The sequence below is a fragment of the Triticum urartu genome, chromosome 7A (genome assembly GCF_056163025.1).
Source record: "Triticum urartu cultivar PI428250 chromosome 7A, HENAU_Tu73, whole genome shotgun sequence".
NCBI lineage: Eukaryota > Viridiplantae > Streptophyta > Magnoliopsida > Poales > Poaceae > Triticum > Triticum urartu.
The window spans coordinates 719,558,899-719,571,155 of NC_141879.1; the positions used below are offsets into that span (position 1 = coordinate 719,558,899).

At 45.5% G+C, this 12,257-nt stretch overlaps 1 pseudogene; it reads left to right on the plus strand.

Annotated features, from left to right (window-relative positions):
• Positions 1 to 8,557: 8,557 nt before the first annotated feature.
• On the plus strand, positions 8,558 to 9,863 carry LOC147962188 (basic leucine zipper 23 pseudogene; annotated as a pseudogene).
• The last annotated feature ends 2,394 nt before the right edge of the window (positions 9,864 to 12,257 follow it).

Here is a 12,257-nt window from a genome sequence, read left to right on the forward strand (position 1 = left end):
CTTGTGAAGATAAACACGGTTGATGATATGGCATGCAGTGTCAATGGCTTCAGGCCAGAATTTTCTTGGAGTCTTGTATTCATCAAGCATCGTTCGAGCCATCTCAATAAGTGTTCTGTTCTTGCGTTCGACGACGCCATTCTGCTGTGGCGTGTACGGAGCTGAGAATTCATGTGTGATGCCCAAGGTATCAAGATATGTATCAAGGCCAGTGTTCTTGAATTCAGTGCCATTGTCACTTCTGATGTGCTTTATCTTGGCGCCATAGTTGTTCATTGCTCGATTGGCGAAGCGTCTGAAGACATTCTGCACTTCAGTCTTGTAAAGGATTATATGCACCCAAGTGTATCTTGAATAATCATCAACAATGACAAAGCCACAGAGAGAAGCAGTAGTAGTAAGAGTTGAGTAATGAGTGGGACCGAAAAGATCCATGTGTAGCAGTTCGAAGGGTTGAGTCGTTGTCATGATTGTCTTCGAGGGATGCTTGGCCCTCGTCATCTTTCCTGCTTCACAGGCACCGCATAAGTGATCCTTCTTGAACTTGACGCCCTCGATGCCTATGGCATGCTTCTTCCTTGCAAGAGTGTGGAGGTTCCTCATGCCAGCATACCCTAGCCTTCGATGCCAGAGCCAGCATTCAGAAGATTTTGCTAGAAGACATACTGCAAGTTATGGTCCTGCTGAGAAATCTACAACATACAAATCATCTTTTCGATACCCTTCAAACATTAGAGACTTGTCAGATTCCATTAGTACAAGGCAACGATATTTTCCAAACATCACAATCATGTTTAAATCACAAAGCATTGAGACAGACATTAAGTTGAAACCAAGGGATTCAACAAGCATGACTTTATCCATGTGTTGATCCTTTGAGATTGCAACTCTACCTAGACCCAATACCTTGCTTTTACCAGTGTCGGCAAATGTGATGTGACTTTTGTCTGATGGACGTAAAGTTGAGTCCATGAGAAGGCTTCGCTTGCCAGTCATGTGATTTGTACACCCACTATCAATAATCCATTCTGAAGCAGCTGGTGTCGTACCCTACAGTGCAGTTAGGGGGATAGACTTCACGAAGAGAATTGTGAAGCAAAAGCATTTGTCGAACTAGTGGATTATTAAAGCTTAGATCGAGATTAGGACTGATAGGGCAAGTTGCAAGCGATTCAGAAACAAAATACATAATAAGACCATTTGGGCATTTGATCTTGCGCCCTACAAGATGTTTAAGGTCCCCAGCAATAGCATCAGACGATTTTGGTTTTCGTCTGGAGACCTTTCCCTGCAAAAGAGAGTTAAGCTTTCTTAGCCACCCACATCTTCAGGGGTGGCTTCAAAGCAATAAGTCTAAGTGCAACATCTGAGAACTTTGGCTTTGAAGCCCTAGCAAAAAGTCTTGCAGGTGGACAATAGTACTCATAAGAATAAGCAGAATAGTTTTTGGTCTTATGAACATGACGGTTTGATGAACCGTGCTCATATTCATAGGCCTGAGTATGGCTTTCCTGCAAAACATTTGCGTTAGTTTGACTCCGGTGAGTCCTCTGTTTGTATGAAGCCTTTGGACCGTATGAAGCCTGTGGTTTGGAGTTTGTCTTCTTCACTTGTGGTGTCATGATGACACTCACAGGAAGATTCTCCAAACACCTTTTCGGCACCCAGATCTTTTTCATAGGCGGTCCATTCCTGCAGTTAGTACCAATGTACCTGGCAAACACTTCACCATTCTGATTCTTAAACAGTTTATAGTTTGCATCAAAGGATTCCTCAATAATAATGGGGTTAGCACAAGTGAATCCAGATAGAGTGGATGGATCTACTGAAGGTTCCTTTGCAGCAACCCATGTGGTTTTGGGGTACTGCTCAGGTTTCCAGTAAGAGCCATCAGCATTCATTTTCCTTACGAACCCAACACCCTCTTTCCTAGGGTTTCGGTTCAGGATCTGCCTTCTTAGGACATCGCACAGTGTCTGATGCCCTTTGAGACTTTTGTACATCCCTGTTTCAAGCAGTGTCTTCAACCTAGCATTCTCATCAGCAATAGCAGTGGTGTCCTCAGCAGAGGGGTTAGTTTCCACATCAACAGTTGAAGATTTTGCAACAGTAGCAGCAGTAGAGCATTCAGCAACAGAAGTGGCGTTATCACGCTCAATGCATTTAAGACATGGTGGTTCAAATCCTTCCTGAGTTAAACTGATCTGTTCGGCGCGAAGTGACTCGTTTTCTTTTTGAATATCTTCATGAGCCGCTCTCAATTTCTCAAGATCTTGATTCCTTTGAAGATAATCATAGGAAAGCCTTTCATGAGCTGTTGAGAGCGTTTCATGACGACTTTCAAGTTCCTCATACTTAACGTGAAGATTTTTTATGCCTTCAATTAAGGACTGAGATCGAGTCATTTCAGCGTCTAATAGATCATCGCTTTTGTCTAGCAGTTTTTGAATGTGTTCCATGGTTTTCTATTGTTCAGTTGAAATTTTAGCAAGTGTTTTGTAGCTGGGTTTGGAAACACAATCAGAGTCATCGTCACTAGATGTTTGATAGTGAGTAGTGCGTGTGTTTACCTTGGCACCGCGTGCCATGAAGCAGTAGGAAGGAGCGAAGTAGTCCTTGTCATTTGCGTCGGTGTCGGTGATGAAGTCATTTTCTTCAGTGTTGAAGATGGACTTGGCAACGTATGCTGTAGCCAGACTTGCAATGCCAGAGTCAGACTCCTCCTCAGACTCCACCTCCGCCTCCTCAGAAGCGGACTCATCCTCAGAGTCCATTTCCTTGCCAACAAATGCACGTGCCTTGCCAGATGAGCTCTTCTTGTGTGATGAAGACTTGGAGGAAGGCTTGGAAGAAGATTTTGAGTATTTCTTCTTCTTCTTGTCGTCAGAGTCATACTCCTTGCTCTTCTTCTTCTTGTTCTCATTGTCCCACTATGGACACTCAGAGATGTAGTGGCCAGGTTCTTGTGACATGTTCTTTTCTTGTAGTCATGAGCAGAAGCTTCATCATTCCTTGAGCTTGATCTTGACGACTTTCTGAGGCCTTTCTTCTTGGTGAATTTTTGGAACTTCTTCACAAGCATAGCAAGCTCTCTTCCAATGTCTTCAGGATCATCAGAACTGCTGTCAGATTCTTCTTCAGATGAGGAGACAGCCTTTGCCTTCAAGGCACGAGTTCGCCCATAGTTGGGACCGTAGATGTCTCTTTTCTCAGAAAGCTAAAACTCGTGTGTGTTGAGCCTCTCAAGTATGTCAGACGGATCGAGTGTCTTGAAATCAGGACGTTCTTGAATCATCAGGGCTAGGGTGTCAAACGAACTGTCAAGTGATCTCAGGAGTGTCTTGACGACTTCATGCTTGGTGATCTCAGTAGCGCCGAGGGCTTGAAGTTCATTTGTGATGTCAGTGAGTCAATCAAACGTGAGCTGGACATTCTCATTGTCATTTCTCTTGAAGCGGTTGAAGAGGTTGCGAAGGACACTGATTCTCTGATCTCTCTGGGTTGAGACGCCTTCGTTGACCTTGGACAGCCAGTCCCAGACTAGCTTAGATGTTTCCAAAGCACTCACGCGGCCATACTGTCCTTTGGTCAGATGACCACAGATGATATTCTTGGCAGTAGAGTCCAGTTGAACGAACTTCTTGACATCAGCGCCAGTGACACCTTCTCCAGCCTTGGGAACGCCGTTCTTGACGACATACCATAGGTCGACATCAATGGCTTCAAGATGCATGCGCATCTTATTCTTCCAGTAGGGATATTCAGTTCCATCAAAGACGGGGCACGCAGCGGAGACTTTAATTATTCCTGCAGTCGACATAGCTAAAACTCCAGGTGGTTAAACCGAATCACACAGAACAAGGGAGTACCTTGCTCTGATACCAATTGAAAGTGTTAGTGATCGACTAGAGGGGGGGGGGTGAATAGGCTATTTTTAGGAAAGTCTTCAAAACATGTAAGTTTCGAAGACAAACGATATAAATAAACCTATTATCATGCAGCGGAAGGTAGACTAAACTAGGCAAACCATAGTCATGTATTCAATGAAGTAAAAGCACACTGACAAATAGCAGCTAGGCAGTAAGGATCAGGTAGGAAGATGTTGAGAAGCCAATCAGTCCACGTAATCACTTAGTGAAGTCAAACGGTGATGCTATCGTACAATGACTTCACACGAGCCAACAATAAGTAAAGGGAAGGGAAGGATGAAACCAGTGACTCGTTGAAGACAATGATTTGTTGGACCAGTTCCAGTTGTTGTGACAACTGTACGTCTGGTTAGGGAGGCTGAGATTCAACTCAAAAGACCTCATCTTCACCTTATTTCCCTTGAGTTAAGGACACCCAGTCCTCGCCCAATCACTCTGGTAAGTCTTCAAGGTAGACTTCCAAACCTTCACAGGCTTCGTTCACCGGCGATCCACAATGACTCTTGGATGCTCAGAACGCGACGCCTAACCGGCTAGAGGATTCACAGTCCTCAAGTGTAATAAGTCTTCAGATCACACAGACAAGAAGACTTAAGTGATGCCTAACACTCTTTGGCTCTGGGTGGTTAGGGCTTTATCCTCTCAAGAAATTCTCTCTCAAAGGCTTCGAGGTGGGTTGCTCTCAAACGACAAAAGCCATACTTTAACTCTGAGCAGCCAACTGTTTATGGTTGTAGGGGGTGGGCTATTTATAGCCACTAGGCAACCCGACCTGATTTGTCCGAAATGACCCTGGGTCACTAAGGAACTGACACGTGTTCCAACGGTCAGATTTCAAACACACACGGCAACTTTACTTGGGCTACAAGTAAAGCTGACTTGTCCAACTCTGCACAAGATTCGCTCTCATAGTCTTCACTCGAAGACATAGGATTTTGGTTAAGCATTACTTTAGTCATTCTGACTGGTTTTCTTGGACCCCACTTAACAGTATGGTGGTTCCTATGACTCAACAAAGAAGAAAAAGAACTACGAAAGATCTAAGTCTTTGCGCTCCATAGTCTTCATGCGATGTCTTCTCTTGTCATAGTCTTCAATGTGAATGTCTTCACATACCACCATTGACTTCAATGTCTTCATACATTTTTAGGGGTCATCTCTGTAGGAAAACCGAATCAATGAGGGACTTCTACCTGTGTTATCCTGCAATTCTCACGAATACATTAGTCCCTCAACTAGGTTTGTCGTCAATACTCCAAAACCAACTAGGGGTGGCACTAGATGCACTTACAAATCCATCGATCATTCCAAACCGAGATGGTTGAGCCTGAACCCACTCGTTTGATCAGTCCAGTATCAAGTGCCGCCCTTCCTGCCACTATGGCTCGCCAAGTAGCTGATGGAGTTTTGGGTAGAATGGCTAGTTGGAACCCGGTGTCTGGAAAGTATCGCCCTTTGAGAACTCTAGCGCAGAGGGAATTGGGGTTCATCATGAAATGCTAGCCATGCTTCCCACAATGAATCTATCATTATTGATTTGGTATTCTATACTGATATTCCCCCCCCCCCTATAAACTTGGTCAAAAATAGAAATGTTTGACTTTGCCTTGAATCTGGGAATAGAGGGAGTACGTGTAAACAAATGCATGTCCTAGTCTAGTGACCAAGATTCACTTATGATCTAGTAGATCTATACAACCTTGTGTGGTATCTCTCCTATTCACGGATCTAGGAGAGAATGGGGGGGGAGGAGAAAATACACATGTTAATCTATGCCTTTATTTTTATTTTGGGCAACGGCCCCCTCAGTAGTGCATGTAGCTCCGCCACTGCTGCTCCCGATCGCTATGAGCATCTCCAACTTCGAGACTTCCTTCCCGATTCACTGCTTGGCTCACCACCACCCTCGCTCTCTCCTCCCAATAGGATACCTGCCTTCATTTAGCCTCGACTCACATGTCTTCCATTATGGATTATGTTCGCAGATGAAGTCTCTCGCCAACAAACACCACGATCTCCTTATGCTGGTGATGCGCAACGAAATCATAAACATGATTCTGGACAATTAGTGCAAAGATCTTCAATATTCGATCTTGCACCTCATGCACACTTAAGTACAACCATAGTTCCTCAACTTGTGCTCCTTTATCTTCTGTAAAGTGTCACGACTCACCTACTCCGCCGAGTTATCGATGCAGTCTGTGTTGGTCATGCAATAGTCATCATGTGGCCTTCTCCTGGCACGCCCCTGTCCATGCCTACACTCTATGTCTCGTTTACTCCTCCTGATTGTGATAGCTTGTCCAAGAAGAATAAAGGGAAATATCAAGGAGTTTCGTGGCACTTCCCTTGTGCCTTGTCATCATAGCATGTGAAACTTCAACATGAAATGATTTGAATATGAAAATATTTCAAAAAGTAACCCTGTTTTCATGACGCCCTAGGCTGGTGCGCCATGCTAGATAGCATGAAGCCCCGCACTGATGACGCGACATATGCCTCTACCAAGGACGTCATGCCATCTAGCATGGCTCCTCAGGACAAGGCATCATGTCATCTAGCACGGAGCCCCAAGCCTAGGGGTCATGAACAATGGTCATTCCATGAAATAGTTTCAGACCTGCTTCATTTTGTGCTGAAGTTGCAGAAAACAGTCAAATCTGTTCATTTTCATGTGTTTTAGCACCCCATGGCCTAGTCAATGCTGGCCACTCAAGTGTCTGCGGCTAGCCACACCCGATGATACCCATGTCGACGCCCGCTGCCATGTCACAGTATTTTCCACCCCTGCTAGCTTACCATTGTGACCTGATACTTCTCTAGGTCCGAACAATGTCCATTAACTCCCACACTAGTGTTGAGATTGGTTCCTCAACAAGGGCACATTCTCACATATGTTAAACAACTTCGTTAAGCTTTCCTCTATCTAGTCCTACTCATCTTCTCAAATCGCTATGGGAAATGGTGCAACTTGACCAATCTCCTTATTGCCCACACTTGACACTTATGACGGGATCGATTTTGTTTATCATATGATTTATGATCAAGGCGTGCATTGTGTGCTTTCCTCTTTCCGAGTCTGACTTCCTTTATTTTTGTCATATCTAGTGTAGGCTTCTCACCTTTAACTATATTATTTTGAATATGACGCCTTATTACATTGCTTCAGAGTGTCTTGTCACTATCTCGCTTGCTTGTTGGCGGCATAGAACATTGACCAACATGCCAAAATGGCCTCATAGTGCAATCCAAAGGTCCACCGGCCTCATCATTTCCATGAATTCTCTCACAAGTGATTCAACCATATGATGCCTTAGAGTGTGATCCTTTTCATGGAGAGGTGGTAAATGATCTATAAAATTACCTGGACTGTGAAAATATTTCCAAGTAAATGATCTAAAAAAATTACCTAGGAAGTGACAAGCATTTTAGAAATCATCCTGGACTGTCGGGGCCCTCATGTTGACGCCGCCAACCGCAAAGTCAACCTACGCAGACCCCAACACTCGGACCGTCTTGGCAGATTCACCTGGATTGTTTGGGCGCCTACTTACACACAGGAACCAGGCCAAAGTCCGTGTATATCCACCCTCTACCTATCCCTTTGCCTCAAACTATACAAGTCATGCCTAGGGCCAGATCTAGAGTTAGCAAAGCATAAATTAAGAACTCGAACGAGTTTTGCTCATGCATCCTCTAGTGGGATCAAGGCATTCCTTTTGTGTAGAGGACTCCTATGAAATTCAAGACCCCTAAGGCTCTGTGGAGCTCAAGACCTTCATCTCTTAGGGTTTGGGAATGAATTATCCTTCATTGTCACCTTTCTCCCATGCGAGCTGTTGGATCAATTGGACCGGCCGAATAAACTTTATTCGTGAGATGTATGGTTGGCTTGAGGCTCTTATGCTTCTTGAGTGAATGCTACTTGTGTCCAAGGTTGTCAGAATCATGATTCCTTTATGCGATCCTGTGACTTTATGATCCAAACTAACCCATCCAGTTTCATGATTTTAGTTCATAGAATTTACATTTCTACGATCCTGATAGTTAAGATTCTACGATTTGTGATTCTAACATCGGAGCTCAGATCCAATTCAAAATCGTGATTCTGACAACCTTGCGTGTGTCCTTCTCTTTATTTGTGTTTAGCCTCTGGCTTCTAGGTGTGTTCTTCATGATTCCTCCTCCAGTTTGCAAATATCCAACAAACCAGCTAAAAGATTTGTACCAACATACTCGGCCCTCTAGTCTAGGAAATTTTTGTTGGACTACCCCAGGTAACCAATGGAAATTGGCCAAAATCTTGTTTTGATCTCCCCCGACCCATCTCCCCTCAAAGAATGGCGCTCAAGCTTAGCCACTATGTGCCGATATGATCACGTTCACGGCGGCGATGGTCCACGGAGGAGCATGGGAGATGGGTGGCGTATGGCGAGGTCCATGCGGGCGCGACCGTGTGGCGGCAATGCTCTTGGGTGCGCGGCTGCATTGGTTCAGGTGGTGTGACCACGTCGGTGGCAAAGGCACGGTGGGGGCGGGGCCATGGCAGGCATTCGTCACCTCCCTCTCAGTAATATTCCCTACCGGCTCTTTTTCCTCTGAAAAAAGGCGAATATATAGATGAAAGTCGGTTGCTACTTCTGGTCCATTTTTTAAAATTATTTGAGGGATTCTTCTGGTCCATGTTGCAGTATTTCTCATCATGTCGACACCTTTCTCAAAAACAAAACGAGAATTGCACGCAAGCAGCACGTGAGCAGAGCTTAATTAAGCGTCTCCAAGCCAAGCTGCTGCTAATCGCGGCCATGGACGACGGGAACCTCGACTGCTCCTCCATGGGCAGCTACTTCGACGACATCCTCATGGACACGGAGCAGGTCGCCTGCACCCACACCCACACCTGCAACCCGCCCGCCCACCACCTCCCCCACACCCACACCTGCCTCCACGTCCACTCCAAGTTCGCCGCCTCCGCCTCCTCCGACGCCGGCGCCGAGACACCGGCCGAGTTCGGGGACGCCCACGCCACCTCCAGGAGCAAGAGGCGCCGCCCGTCGGGCAACCAGGCGGCCGTGCGCAAGTACCGGGAGAAGAAGAAGGCGCACACGGCGCTGCTGGAGGAGGAGGCGGCCCGTCTGAGGGCTATGAACGAGAAGCTCGCCAAGAAGGTCCAGGACCACGCCGCGCTCGAGGCCGAGGCGGCCAGGCTCCGCTGCCTGCTCGTCGACGTCCGGGGCAGGATCGAACGGGAGATCGGCGCCTTCCCTTACCAGCGGCGGCTGACCAAGGGCGCCGGTCAGGGCGGTGCCCAGGTTATGAGCTCATGTGATTTCATAGCAAGTTGTGAACAACCTCATACGTGTTTTCTTTGATATCAGATCAGATCTATGCAATGGAGAATATTATTCTCTGAGATAGTGGGCTAGTGCTGGAGGGAGGTTGACATGGAAGGAGAGACGGTGGCGACAGTCGTCGGTAGGTTGAAGAAAGAAACGAGTTGATCAAAACTCTAGACTTGACGCCCCGCATGGTTTAGTCTTCATTAGATGTCCTGTGAGTGTGACTCGATCCCTTCTGTTCTTTTTACTCCGCACATTTAGAACTGTCGGAAGTAAAACTGGGTAAAGTTCAGCCAACTTTGTGGAAAAAATCTAGTGAAGTACATGTATGCGTCTATGCTTTTTTTTTGAGGATCATGTATGCGTCTATGCTGTATTTGGAGGTTCTATGGAAAAAAAATCTAATGATTCGAATAAACTTGATTTCATTGTACACAAACACTATTATACTAAAAAAAATGTGGGGATAGTCGGTGGCTACTGTGATGGTGCCGGAGGCAGGTGACGGGCGTTGGTGTCAAGCTCAGAGATGTTCTGCTATCTTTTCAGTTTTGTCATATCGGTCTTTATGTGACTTGTACTTTGTTCTTTATGACATGAATGCGTAGTACCATGCAAAAAAAAGACACATTGGCCTGCCATTACATGAATTAAAACCACAATTGCATGCCTTGATCGGGGTGATGCCCTACCGGTATGTTTGGAGTGATTGCCGGTCTCTGTCATATGTGGCAGCTATTACTGTTGCAAGCCACCGCAAGTATTTTAGTGGTTGGATTACTCAATTTTGTTCATCGTCGGCAAGAGCTATGATGACATGTTCCATCGTGTGTTCGGCATTTGTATAGGCTTATAGTCATAATTGCCGTCTCTTGATGGTATCATGTACCAGGGGAACATCCCAAGACTCAAAATCGGCCCACCAGGTTATTCACAAACCCAACAGGCCGTCGTGCAACCCAGGCCTGCTACCAGTTGGTAGGCCTCCAAGGTCTCCTGGACGAAAGCCCTAACTTTGTTGGGTGGCGATGGCGCTCACGGCGCCGTTCCCTTCTTGAAGGCGCCGCTTTGGGAACCTTGGAGTTGGGTGGCGCTTGTGGGTGGTGGGCAACGGCGGTGGTAGCCAAATGACACCTGTTTCACCTATCATATATTTAACTGATATTCTACTAATTAAGAGAAAAGATAACCTCAGATGGTGTGTGTATTTGATCATAATAGACCATAAAGCTAGCTCAACCTAGTTGGTCCTAGGTCAGCAGTGGAGGTGCTTCTATATGAGTTATTTATTAGATAAAATCAGCCCTTATAAGCGCTTTCTCAAAAGAATATGAAATTGCAGACAAGTCCGTAAAGAAATAAATAATGTCTTCCTTCCGCATTCAAGGATGGAACGCTGTCAGCGAAGTTCTGGCTACCTCTGGGACTCTGTCTCAGCGGAGCAATCTTATTGAAACCCAGAAGCTTGAAGAAGCAGCAGCCGGGAAGTCATCGATGTAACTCAGAGAAGCTGAGGACCACAGTTTGACTAATCGCAATATCAGAGACGCTGACACCAAGGAGAGCCAGAAGATAATCCCAACTCCGTACGGACAGAGGAGGGGACTCAAATCTCACAAGTTCCTGACTGAGGTGCATCTAGCTTAGCTTCACCAGTGGAGAAGGAAGTAGAGAACAAAATAACACAGTGACATCATCACCTCCATAGGGCGCCCTTGATCTCATTGACGAAATGAAGATAAAAACGAGGCCCATGATCTGCCTCTGTGCTAAAGCTCCACATGCCCACCTCCGATGCCAAAGAACATCTTTGGAACAAGGAGAGGACGGGGAAGTCTTTTTTATGCCGCTAATGGTGCCATCCCCTCGCCACCACCATCTAGACACATAGTCTTAACCCTAAGTCTCTAACTAAAGTTGGGCGACCAGAGACTGCAAACACACTGTGCACCGGGCTCCCTCCGCCTCGCTGACGCGACAGGGCACCTGGAAGTGAGGGAACATGCGGTATACCTGTTCGTGCATGGCGGCTATCCTTGCTTGGTTTTGCGGAACTCACAGGGGCACGCACCTGTGCAAATGCGCCGGCCGCCTGATTTCCCCATGATCTGCAAAGTTGTTCAATCCCGCACAAGTTCACAACAAGTTTTAGTTCTAGTTTATGAAACTTACGATTTTTTCGGTCACAAGTTCTAAAACATACGTTTTTTCGGTCGCAAGTTCTGAAACTTACGATTTTGTCGGTTGCTCATATAAATTTTCAGAAGTTGAAACTTAACAAAGTTTTGAAAACTTATCAAACCATATTCAAAGTGGATCTCATTTTAAAGCCCTCGTCACCAGAAACACGAATATCCAAGCAAAACTTAATTTGAACCAAAGGTTCAAATATATAAAGATTGAAAATCAAAAGCCAAAAGAAAAAGGGGTTGCGGTCCCCCGCCCCTGCATGCTACAAATCCCTCCCCTTGGTCTTGTTGTTGCTGTCATCTAAATAATAAGATTGTTCAAACAGTCGCTCTGTGTGAAAAACTTCATTTTTTTTGCAATCTCGGTCGATTTCTCCACGTGACGTTGTGCTATTTCTTTTTGCCTTGTAAAAGTTTAACACTGTGTTTGTGCAATTTTGCACTAAAATAGCGACAAGTAATATGGATTAGAGGGAGTAGTATTGCTCTAATTTCATCTTAATTTGTGATACATTATGCATCTTCATTTTATGTTTTTGGTTTACAGGGTAACAACCGAACAATTTAATTTTTCTTTCAAGCAGTTACATATTTTGTCTCTTTTTCTCTTTCTTCCATCATCCAAGAGCACACGTATCACACTAGTCCACTGTGTCGTCAGGTGCTAACCAAATTGGCGTCAGGAATATATGTTGTCATTATGTGGCCATTCCCAGCCACAGCCATAGCTCAGTCGCAGAGCAGAGCAGGCGATGTTGTCATCTTGGCAACACCATGATCACCATGTGTTGTTATACCAG